This window comes from Pecten maximus, chromosome 12 (genome assembly GCF_902652985.1).
Source record: "Pecten maximus chromosome 12, xPecMax1.1, whole genome shotgun sequence".
NCBI lineage: Eukaryota > Metazoa > Mollusca > Bivalvia > Pectinida > Pectinidae > Pecten > Pecten maximus.
In genome coordinates this window covers 834,925-847,681 of record NC_047026.1, presented here as the reverse complement: position 1 = coordinate 847,681, position 12,757 = coordinate 834,925, and the positions used below count along the sequence as shown (strand labels likewise).

Below are 12,757 nucleotides of genomic sequence, written 5' to 3'. Positions count from 1 at the left end.
ATTTCCATTAAGGCCGTTTACTTGGCAGTCCCTCAAAACACCTTTCTACCTTTTAACAACTAGGGCCATACAGATATTTGAAGGTGACAGAAAGGTACGTGACATGGTTTCGATAGAAAATCGGTATATCATCCTCCTAACAAATAATCAGAATGTATACATCAATATCGAGGACACTTGAACACTAGAGCTCAGCTGACACATAAGATAAAAATGATCTGTAATTTTTATTCCAACAGCAAAACAATCGCTTTTGATTAGGATTATTGACATTGAATACAGCCACGCAGTAAGGCTGGTCAATTCTAACATAATCCGAGACTCACAACGACCTTGACATTGATGTTATATGTATGATTACATTTGCCATAACTGACTCCACCTGTATGTATAAGTAACAATCTGAATGACCTTGTCAAGTTTACTTTTACACTTATCCTGTAGTGTATATATATAGGACAGAACAACAATGCAGCTCTTTGTCAAGCTAACAAGAATTGAAAGGAACAGATCAAATATGGCTACAGGCCAAATCAATAGCTTACCTCTTCTGTGTAATGAGTGATATTGACCTTCGAAAGTGTTCAAATAGTCCAATTAAATATAAGAAAACTGACAGGCCTTTTGGCCATGTTTTGTAATATGTTTTCCAGTATCATATAATAGTGATGTTTTAGTCATCCTGACACATGTATAATCCAATGATCAAATTGATTCCCTGTTTCTGTGTTATGGGGATTCATCAACTGACCGTGTGTGTATATACTGACCATGTGTATATAACTGACCGTGTGTATAACTGACCATTATATATATAACTGACCGCGTGTATAACTGACCATGTGTATAACTGACCGCGTGTTTAACTGACCGCGTACTGACCGCATGTTTAACTGACCGCATGTTTAACTGACCGTGTATGTAACTGACCGTGTGTATATAACTGACCGTGTGTATATAACTGACTGTGTGTGTAACTGACTGTGTGTAACTGACCGCATGTTTAACTGACCGTGTAAGTAACTGACCGTGTGTATAACTGACCGCATGTTTAACTGACCGTGTGTGTAACTGACCGTGTGTGTAACTGGCCGTGTGTAACTGACCGTGTGTATAGTGATAACTGACCGCATGTTTAACTGACCGTGTGTATAACTGACCGTGTGTATAACTGACAATGTGTATAACTGACCGTGTGTATAACTGACCGTGTGTATAATATATTATAACTGACCATGTATATAACTATGGAAAGTTTTTTATTCTACCTTATTTGGGTCTCCAGAAAAGAATTTTGAAATTTAAGTCAATTTGTACCCTTTTTGCCATGCCCCTTTAATTAGGTCCCCTGGGGTTCAGGGGACCAAATTTATCATTTCGGTTGACTTTTGGCCATGGAAAATTTCCGCAAAATTTCATTGAAATTGGTTAAGGGTTTTATGAGAAGAAGTCGAAAATTATTTACAGATGTATGACGTCAGAAAAAAAGGCGATTAGAATAGGTCACTTGAGACTTCATCTCAGGTGACTTAAAAGCCCCACCCAATGGCTTTGAGTCGAAGTTTATGTGATGGTCCTATGGGCTTATAACAGGATACATACAGTAACTATCAATACTCATACCATTGTATAAACAATAACCAATGTCCTTATATAAAAATATCTATAACAATCATCAAAAGTAGGGGGAGCTATTCCTTCACTGAAAGTATCAAATATTAATGACAGCTAGAGATATGTTTATATTTCAAATTACTGTGTTTGCTCGACTGAACTAGTACTACCAGTATAGATATATATAGAATGTAATATATCTCCGATGTTATCACCGCATAGACCTACTAATACCCAGAGATATGTTTACAATTATACATTAATGAATTGTCTTTATTTATAACCTACAGTGTAAACATGGTCTGTATCTGATCACCAAGTGTACCTTGTATGTGTATCGAAAGTTTTAACAATTATTTTCCCTTTTATTGATTACTGATTGGTCTAGATCACCCTTACTATTTACCATTGCAAGCTAGACATGGTTCCTTTAAAGACCACATAAACCACTTTAACCTTGACAATGCTCCTTTAAACAGTGCACTAACCATTGTTATCTTTACAATGTTCCTAGAAAGAGTACACTGACCCTTTGGCCTTGACAATGTCCCTTTAAAGAGTACACTGGCCCTTTAACCTTGATTATGTCCCTTTAAAGAGTACACTGACCCTTTAACCTTGATTATGTCCCTTTAAAGAGTACACTGACCCTTTAACCATGATTATGTCCCTTTAAAGAGTACACTGGCCCTTTGGCCTTGATTATGTCCCTTTAAAAAGTACACTGACCCTTTGGCCTTGACAATGTTCCTTTAAAGAGTACACTGACCCTTTGGCCTTGACAATGTTCCTTTAAAGAGTACACTGACCATCTAACTTTGATTATGTCCCTTTAAAGAGTACACTAACCCTTATTGTTATCACAATATAAATTCAATGTTTCTGTATAATTAAGGCACAAGAATTTTTTTTTTTTTTTAATTTGACAGGAACCCATATTGATCGTGTTGTATAATAGAGTGTTGATACATTTGAATTGTTTGGTTTAGCAACATTGCTTACAATGATCATTTAGATTTTAACTTGATTGAAAGAAGTGATTTTAAAAAGGTAAGTACCAAGTTAATCCTAATTCTATGATATTAAGTTTTTGGTATCACCATCTTAAACATTACTGGGACAGCCTAACATTTTATATATAAATACTTGTTTTTTTATGATGGTCTCATTTGTAATACAAATTGCATTAATAGCACTTTGAACCATATTTTGCTGTTATGAGAAGTGTCTAATTTGTACACCAGAAGAGATACAGAATTCCATATACCTCAGTCACAGAGCATTGTATGTCCTGACAGTCACAGAACATTGTATGTCCTGACAGTCACAGAGCATTGTATGTCCTGACAGTCACAGAGCATTGTATGTCCTGACAGTCACAGAACATTGTATGTCCTGACAGTCATAGAACATTGTATGTCCTGACAGTCACAGAACATTGTATGTCCTCAGTCACAGAACATTGTATGTCCTGACAGTCACAGAACATTGTATGTCCTGACAGTCATAGAACATTGTATGTCCTGACAATCACAGAACATTGTATGTCCTGACAGTCATAGAACATTGTATGTCCTGACAGTCATAGAACATTGTATGTCCTGACAGTCACAGAACATTGTATGTCCTCAGTCACAGAACATTGTGTGTCCTGACAGTCATAGAACATTGTATGTCCTTAGTCACAGAACATTGTATGTCCTGACAGTAACAGAACATTGTATGTCCTTAGTCACAGAACATTGTATGTCCTTACAGTCACAGAACATTGTATGTCCTGACAGTCACAGAACATTGTATGTCCTGACAGTCACAGAACATTGTATGTCCTGACAGTCATAGAACATTGTATGTCCTGACAGTCATAGAACATTGTATGTCCTGACAGTCACAGAACATTGTATGTCCTGACAGTCATAGAACATTGTATGTCCTTACAGTCAACGAACATTGTATGTCCTGACAGTCATAGAACATTGTATGTCCTCAGTCATAGAACATTGTATGTCCTCAGTCACAGAACATTGTATGTCCTGACAGTCATAGAACATTGTATGTCCTGACAGTCACAGAACATTGTATGTCCTGACAGTCACAGAACATTGTATGTCCTGACAGTCATAGAACATTGTATGTCCTGACAGTCACAGAACATTGTATGTCCTGCCAGTCATAGAACATTGTATGTCCTCAGTCATAGAACATTGTATGTCCTGACAGTCACAGAACATTGTATGTCCTGACAGTCACAGAACATTGTATGTCCTGACAGTCACAGAACATTGTATGTCCTGACAGTCACAGAACATTGTATTTCCTCAGTCACAGAACATTGTATTTCCTCAGCCACAGAACATTGTATGTCCTCAGTCACAGAACATTGTATTTCCTCAGTCACAGAACATTGTATGTCCTCAGTCACAGAACATTGTATGTCCTGACAGTCACAGAACATTGTATGTCCTGACAGTCACAGAACATTGTATGTCCTCAGTCACAGAACATTGTATGTCCTGACAGTCACAGAACATTGTATGTCCTGACAGTCACAGAACACTGATTTAAACTGGCCTCTGCTTAATACAATATACCAGTATGTATTTCATGGAAAGATATTTATGACGGTCTCTGTTACACCACTACCTTATAGAAGTTTATAATCATATATATATTTATAACTTAGCAACACAAATGACGAAGGAAGACAACTTTTTGACTCGTGCCCTGACCGGGCCTTGAACTTTACAATCTACGGCTACCAATCGCCTAGCCAAATTTACCCGTAGCCTATACTGCTGCGCCACATCGGCGTTCTTAAAAAAGAATGTTTCAATGGTGCAATGATGGTCGGCCCGATACCCTGACATGATCATTGTGGAAATCGTCTATAAGATGATATGAATACCTGGATCACAATGTATTTACATACATGAATACGAATTGTACATATATAATATATATTTCTCTCGGTACAACTACGACAGGAAATTCAAATCTATATCTTCGGATCACCAACACATAGTGTATATGATACAGTGTGCTAATAAATAGATATATAACTTAGCAACACAAATGACGAAGGAATTAAGATAACTTTTTGACTCGTAAATAGTAAAAAACTAACACAGACACAAATTAGCACAATATTTTCTTCCACGAGGACACTATTATTTGTTTAACTATATACAAATGTATATAAATATATGCAATGGATTATCTTTAATACGGATGTATCATTGTTTTTGTTTAGATATACCTTAAATAATCTCAATCTAAAACAGTACAACATTGATTCTACACAGCCACAGACAAAACAGAAAGTACTTATCTTAACATGTCACACGCATGATAATATGATCTTTGAAACCAACATTGTAACTTTTGTGGCATGTGACTAAATCAATATTTACAACAAAATTTCTACAGAATTCTGTAAATCAAATCACCAAGAAATCTTACCTAAACACGACTCCAGACAGGAACTTGTCACCAAACAGGGTAAGTTTTCACCCGAAGTGTTTGTAATTAATATCCACAGGTAGAATTTAACAGGTAAAATTACAATTTACCGGTATGTACTGCTGTCAGTTAAACCACTGTCCACAAATACAAGTTGTTTTACAGTGTGAGGTTTTTAAATGTCCAGCCCAGTACTAATGAGTCCTAGATCTACAGGTATATATGTATACCTGGCTTACCTGGGTGCGAGAGGCTATGAATACGGTCAACATACCCTACCTGTTCAGGTGTGGATCAATGAGAAACAGCATAAAGTTGGCAGCAGGCACCACAAAAGATTAACAAATTACCTCTGGGTAATAGATATTCATAAAGCCTATTTCTTCACATTATCCTGAGCTCCCTCGGGAATTTATAGTGGATTATAGTGTTCTTACCGTAATATTTCTATTATAAATCATCATTTATTTCTCTCGTTATAAAACCTAAGTTATAAAACTAATATATATCACTAGGCGAAAAGATATCTGCTTATGAACAGGTTTATAAATTAACACCAGACCTCTCTCTAGAGAGTTAAGAGTATTTTTAATTCTTACACAGACTGGTGAACAATTTCACTGGTCTTTTAGGGTATACAAAACTTTCAAAAATATTTCTTTCTGAAAACTTAAAACTTGATACTGCATGCATTCATTAAACATGTACACGTATTTGTAATTTTTTTTAAGATAAAAGTGTAATTCTAAATATTTCTCTGACATTTTCACATCATTTTTGTTTAAAACACATGAGGCTGTATAGTGGTAATATTGTTAATGATTATAACCAATGTTCTATTATATATATAATTAGAGGCCTACAAAGTTAGAATTTCTTTACTGTAATTGCATCGTCATGGGACATTTTTGGCATTATTGGAAATCAAGTCCAAAAACAAGCATTCACTCATATAATATCTAGATATATATGAAGCTTTACATGTTCCAATGATGCCAGAATTAATGGAAGACGTCTATATATTTTGTCATCACCTCCTGAATTCTTGAGATTCAATACAACCCTATAAAGTTACACAAAATGAAAGGGCCATACTTATATAGTAAACAAAATATGGCAACTTATATAGTAAACAAAATAGAGCCATACTTATATAGTAAACAAAATAGGACCATACTTATATAGTAAACAAAATAGAGCCATACTTATATAGTAAACAAAATAGGACCATACTTATATAGTAAACAAAATAGGACCATACTTATATAGTAAACAAAATAGAGCCATACTTATATAGTAAACAAAATAGGACCATACTTATATAGTAAACAAAATATGGCAACTTATATAGTAAACAAAATATGGCAACTTATATAGTAAACAAAATAGGACCATACTTATATAGTAAACAAAATAGGACCATACTTATATAGTAAACAAAATAGAGCCATACTTATATAGTAAACAAAATAGAGCCATACTTATATAGTAAACAAAATAGGACCATACTTATATAGTAAACAAAATAGAGCCATACTTATATAGTAAACAACATAGGACCATACTTATATAGTAAACAAAATAGAGCCATACTTATATAGTAAACAAAATAGAGCCATACTTATATAGTAAACAACATAGGACCATACTTATATAGTAAACAAAATAGGACCATACTTATATAGTAAACAAAATAGGACCATACTTATATAGTAAACAAAATAGAGCCATACTTATATAGTAAACAAAATAGGACCATACTTATATAGTAAACAAAATAGGGCCATACTTATATAGTAAACAAAATAGGGCCATACTTATATAGTAAACAAAATATATAGGGCCATATTTATATAATAAATAAGATAGGACCATACTTATATAGTAAACAAAATAGGGCCATACTTATATAGTAAACAAAATAGGGCCATACTTATATAATAAATAAGATAGGACCATACTTATTTTCTACCATATTGATATTATATTTATTTACATACATGTACTATAGGGAGGTGTCTTGGTGAAAAAGTAAATCAAGCGTTCTACCTCATGTGTAAACAGATCGTTATTAAGTCAATATCTCAACAGCTGAGTAACTTTAGGGTGGAACAGGTCATGCTGGGGACAAATTCAATGAGCAAGTACAACATTCTCTATATTGGACTACTCATAACAACAGGGACAAATTTTAAAGATCCCTCCCTCGGACTCCTCACACAGTAAAAAACACAGGGACAAAGATCCCTCCCTCGGACTCCTCACACAGTAAAAAACACAGGGACAAAGATCCCTCCCTCGGACTCCTCACACAGTAAAAAACACAGGGACAAAGATCCCTCCCTCGGACTCCTCACACAGTAAAAAACACAGGGACAAAGATCCCTCCCTCGGACTCCTCACACAGTAAAAAACACAGGGACAAAGATCCCTCCCTCGTACTCCTCACACAGTAAAAAACACAGGGACAAAGATCCCAGTCCCTCGGACTCCTCACACAGTAAATTATACTCATGTCAGAGTTGATCTGATTTATTTAAACCTTAATTAGCTGGCCATGGGTCACTTATAGATCCACATTGTCCTTGACCTTTTGAACCAAATGTCCTTTAATTTTAACCCAGCGACATTTATCTTTGGTCAGTTGGTTCCCTTGTTTAATTCTGACCAACTTTGCTTCATAATGTCTTAACAAAATATTCATCAGTGTAAAGATACCAAATTTGACCTTGACCTTTGATCTTGATTGACCTCAGTATGTACTTTCGTGGAAATGACGATGTTGACCAAATTTCATGTATAAATTAGTGATCAATTAATACTTAAACTCCTAGCTGAGAACTGTGGATGGACAGGCAAATGGACATATTATGGACAGGGATCGATACTAGAGCCCTCAGGCCCCCCGGAATCCTACAATTACTGTTTATGTGAAATCCCTTAAAACAAGGACAGTTTGACCAGATTTGGACATAATTCTGTCATTGAATTGAAACAGAAGAAAGATTTTAAGTAAGTTATTATATATCCCATAATGGGCCCCGCCCCCTAGTCTCCTGGGGTGTCAACTGCACCATTTGGACAGTGTTGAACCTCCACACCTATAGGAATGCTTTCTGTCAAATATGATTGTAATACAGTACATGGTTTTAGAGAAGAAGTTGTTTGTAGCAATACAGCCAAATCTATTTGGAATCTCCACCACCCAGGGATGCTCATTGCCAAATTAAGGTATAATCCAATTAGTGGTTATATTATTAAGAAGAAATTGTTAAAGAAATTGTTGACGGATGGTCGACAAACAACATTCTTTACATGAAAATGTGACATAAATGTCTATGAATATCTAAATTTGTGCAGCTACAGTAAAACTTTTAAATGAGAGAGATTTTCTGTTGAATTTTGGCTCTCACTTTGTTTCTCTCATATTTATTAAAGATATTAAGGACATGACCAGGCCTTGATTTTTATGAAGATTTCTGTGACTAAAGAATGTTATTTGTTACATTATAGGTACTGGATGAACCTGGATTTGAGCCAAGTCTACAGAGTATCTGTGTATATATAACATTTTCACCTGCTTCGCACCTAAGGTATATAAGACCTAATTATGCCACTAATATACCATTAACCCTATAATGAGATGCGGCATAATATATGGGGCCTTTGTTAATGCCTTGCTGCTTTATGTAACATAGATATCCTATAAGCTTTACCAATAACCATAACAATGTACAAGTTTGATCATGCTGATAATTATACTGTACAGCAGAAAGTTCAGAAACCTCACAAAGATAAGCTTCTAAAACTGTACGAGAATTGAGAGTATAATATACTATAGCTAATTGAAGTTTGCATGTAGTCTGTACCTTCTACAAGCCCTTACACCCTCCCCTACTTCTGCTCCATAAACCTTTGACCTTTATCAACCTTACAACTTCCCTCAATCTCTTGCCCTTCCTCAACCCTCAATTTTCCACCCTGTATCCTCTTCTAGTGTTGCACTTTCCCCAGCCTTCAGCCTCACAATCAACACAATAAAAGTGCTTTAACACTAATTGTTGTGATTCCATTAATTGTTAATAAGCCTAATGATAACTAATCAGCGATACAACTGTACAATGTGATTACATAACTACCACTGTCTACAGTCCAAATACACAGGCCTATAGATATCTGACTGCTATGACCTGTTACATAGGAACTAAAGCATTCGAGCTGGATGCCAAGCACTAGATCTTGATATCACAGATCATTACTTATACCTAGGTCTGAAATATGGGTACTTACAAGTCAAGGGAGGGAAGCTTAGGATATCACAGATAATTACCTAGGTCTGAAATATGGGTACTTACGAGTCAAGGGAGGGAAGCTTAGGATATCACAGACTATATAGGTACTTACGAGTCAAAGAAAAGACGTTCTGGATATCACAGATCATTACCTAGGTTTGAAACATGGGTACTTAAACATGGGTACTTACGAGTCAAGGAAAAGACGTTCTGGATATCACAGATCATTACCTAGGTTTGAAACATGGGTACTTACGAGTCAAGGGAGGGAAGCTCAGGATATCACAGACCCTAGCCTGTGACAAATATATGTAATTAATTACAGGCTAACGGTAGAGTCGGTAGAGTCGGAGGAAGGCAGCTCTGATCTTTGTCGGGTCTAATATATATCTATATATAGGTACTTACAGGTGGAGGGAAGGCAGGGCTGGACATCACAGATCTTGGCCAGGGTCTATGTCAGAGATTATTTTGGGTTACCAAATGGATGGGTCATTTTCAGGATAAAGAACTACTGGTATCTGTAATATAATTGATGGGCCATTTATTATATAGGAATTTGAAGGAATTTTTTCTGAATCATGTGGCTCATTCAGGAAAATGATCCCTGCTATATATATATATATCTATAGGTACTTACAGGTGAGGGCGGAAGGCAGCTCTGGATATCACAGATCTTGGCCAGGGTATGTAGTCTGGCTCTAGCACATTAATCCATTCTTCTACCTGAAACAGAAGATGATTTATCTGATTCTGTTCAGTCATTTTATTACATTTCATCCAATAATCCTTCTGACCAGACCAAATCTCTTGATTCCAAAAGACAAAAAAAAATTTCAATAATTTGATTTTCCTCTATTGCAACCAATCCATCAAACCCCAGATGGGCCAGATCCATCATTTACGTAAAATTGGTTCCCATTTCTTCAAGAATGCACATGATCTAATTTGGTCAAAATATATTATGTTCATGACAATCAAATTTTAGAAACAATGTCGATGAAGTTGAGGCACCAGAGGAACATCAGAGGATGTTTGACATCTTGTCCAACATTGTTTTACATATATTTTGAGGCTCACCCCTTTCGACCAGGTGAACTAATCAAAAGATTTCATTATTTCAAGAGTTGGTTCAATCAGGTCTACAATAATCATTGATTAATGCTTCACTATTGCTGAAAGTTCTTTTGTTATTTTCAGAATGATCTGTAAAAAACATTAACATAATGCTTTAGATTAATTCAAAATAATTTTGTAATTAATTTTAACATTATTTAAATTTAAAAATCATTTTTAAATTAAGAAATGGTTTATGAATTTTAAAATAGAAATATTTAGCAAAGTAGAGTGTAGGATGATAATCACTGTGTATATATATATATAATATAAATACACTTGAAAGAGATTATCAAACATCTTAACATGGTATTGTATAAATCTACTCAGATTTATATTCTCAACCATGATCGTAAATATAATTATCTGACAATGTTCCAAAATATGAACAAAGAAGACATCAAGATCAATCACAGAAATGGGGTATCTGAATGTAGATAACTCTGTCAAAGCAATTTAATATGAATCTATTCAATTGGAAATACTAGCATGTGTTTTTAGTTCTACTACCTAAACTATTTACGTGAGTTATCCCGTCCCTACTTTGTCATACTCTGACGAAGCACTGCCAGTTAAGGTCAAAAGGTCATTTACCTAATACAAAGAACCTCGAGAGCTCCAACACCTATTCAGGACAGCTAGATCATGTTTACAGGAGCTTAATTACTACACTTAACTTGTACACTGTAATTATCAAAATGTACGGCTCCGTGCATACAAAACAACTTGACTAGCTGACCTAGAAACAATGTAAAAACTCTAACCTACAACATTGTGGTCACCTGTTAAGACTTCTCACAAGAAAATTGAGAATCTTTTTTTATTATACATTATGGTAATTTTGACATTGGATGTCTAAATCATCTACATGTATACGTAGTTATAATCAATTAATGATTAATAAGAGTATCTGAAATCAATGGTCAAGCATGGGCAGTACACTTGTACAAGTGTCTGATATTTGGTAAATATATCCAGGGCCACAGAAGTGGTACCCCCATCTCTCCTGTAATTAATTAATAATTAATTAGTAGAGCTCGGAATCTGTTTGAAAGTCATTACTAATTATCCCATATGTAATTTGATATTTCACATGTTCACAGGATGTTGCATGATTCATACCTTATTTAAATTGGCATCATTAAGTAAACGTTTTATCAATACTTAATTATAGCTTAATGTTAATGAACTCCTCTGTTAACAAAACATTACAAATAAGTTTTTCTGACATTCCAAATAAGTAAGTTATTCAATATTTTTAGAAGATTGATAAAAACAATAAAAAACAAGAGGCCCAGGGGCCTTAACGGTCATCTGACTCTAAATTAAAAACCTTATATAATTGTAGTATGTATTCTCTGTAGCAAGTATATAGTGGCACCGTTTGCCATGGTGGCCATCTTGGATTTCTGACCGACTCAATAAATAACAACACTTGGTAAGGGCCATCTCAGGATCATTTTTGGTAAGTTACAGCTGAATCACATTGGGGGAATTTGAGAAGAAGTTTAAAATAGGCATTGTTCAGGAAAACCATGATTGCGCAATCATGTTACAAAATGGCCACCATTGCTCCCATTTCAAAGATTTTACGAGGCCGAAAAAATAACAACATTATGTTGGCTCGCCTTCCTTGACATCCTCACCCATTTCCAGCTCAATGGCACCAATGGAACTGGAGAAGAAGTATAAAATGTGTTTTTCAAGATTGTGGATCTGGCGGCCATCTTGGATTTCGGACCGACCCGAAAAATAACAACACTTGGTCAGGACCATCTCAGGATCATTGCTGGCAAGTTTCAGCTCAATAGCACTGGTGGAACATGAGAAGAAGTTTAAAATGTGTTTTCAAAATGGCGGCTATGACGGCCATCTTGGATTTCGGACCGACCCGAAAAATAACAACACTTGGTCGGCATCATATCAGGATCATTTCAGGCAAGTTTCAGCTTGATAGCACTGGTGGAACTGGAGAAGAAGTTTGAAATGTGTTTTTCAAGATGGCGGCTATGGCGGCCATGTTGGATTTTCGACCGACCCGAAAAATAACAACACTTGGTCAGGACCATCTCAGGATCATTGCTGGCAAGTTTCAGCTCAATAGCACTGGTGGAACATGAGAAGAAGTTTAAAATGTGTTTTCAAAATGGTGGCTATGACGGCCATCTTGGATTTCGGACCGACCCGAAAAATAACAACACTTGGTCGGCATCATATCAGGATCATTTCAGGCAAGTTTCAGCTTGATAGCACTGGTGGAACTGGAGAAGAAGTTT

The 12,757-nt window shown here is 35.5% G+C and overlaps 1 protein-coding gene across 2 annotated transcripts in view; it reads right to left on the bottom strand.

The window, feature by feature from the left end:
- LOC117339159 (protein FAM53A-like) overlaps nt 1–12,757 on the bottom strand; it is a 70,105-nt gene that overhangs the window by 52,115 nt on the left and 5,233 nt on the right. The window contains exon 2 of one of the 2 annotated variants that reach the window (XM_033900582.1): nt 10,006–10,091. The gene's annotated coding sequence lies outside the window, so the exon portion shown is untranslated. Of the gene's footprint in view, nt 1–5,073; nt 5,517–10,005; nt 10,092–12,757 lie in introns of those variants that run through there. The other variant, XM_033900583.1, reaches the window with a different exon arrangement.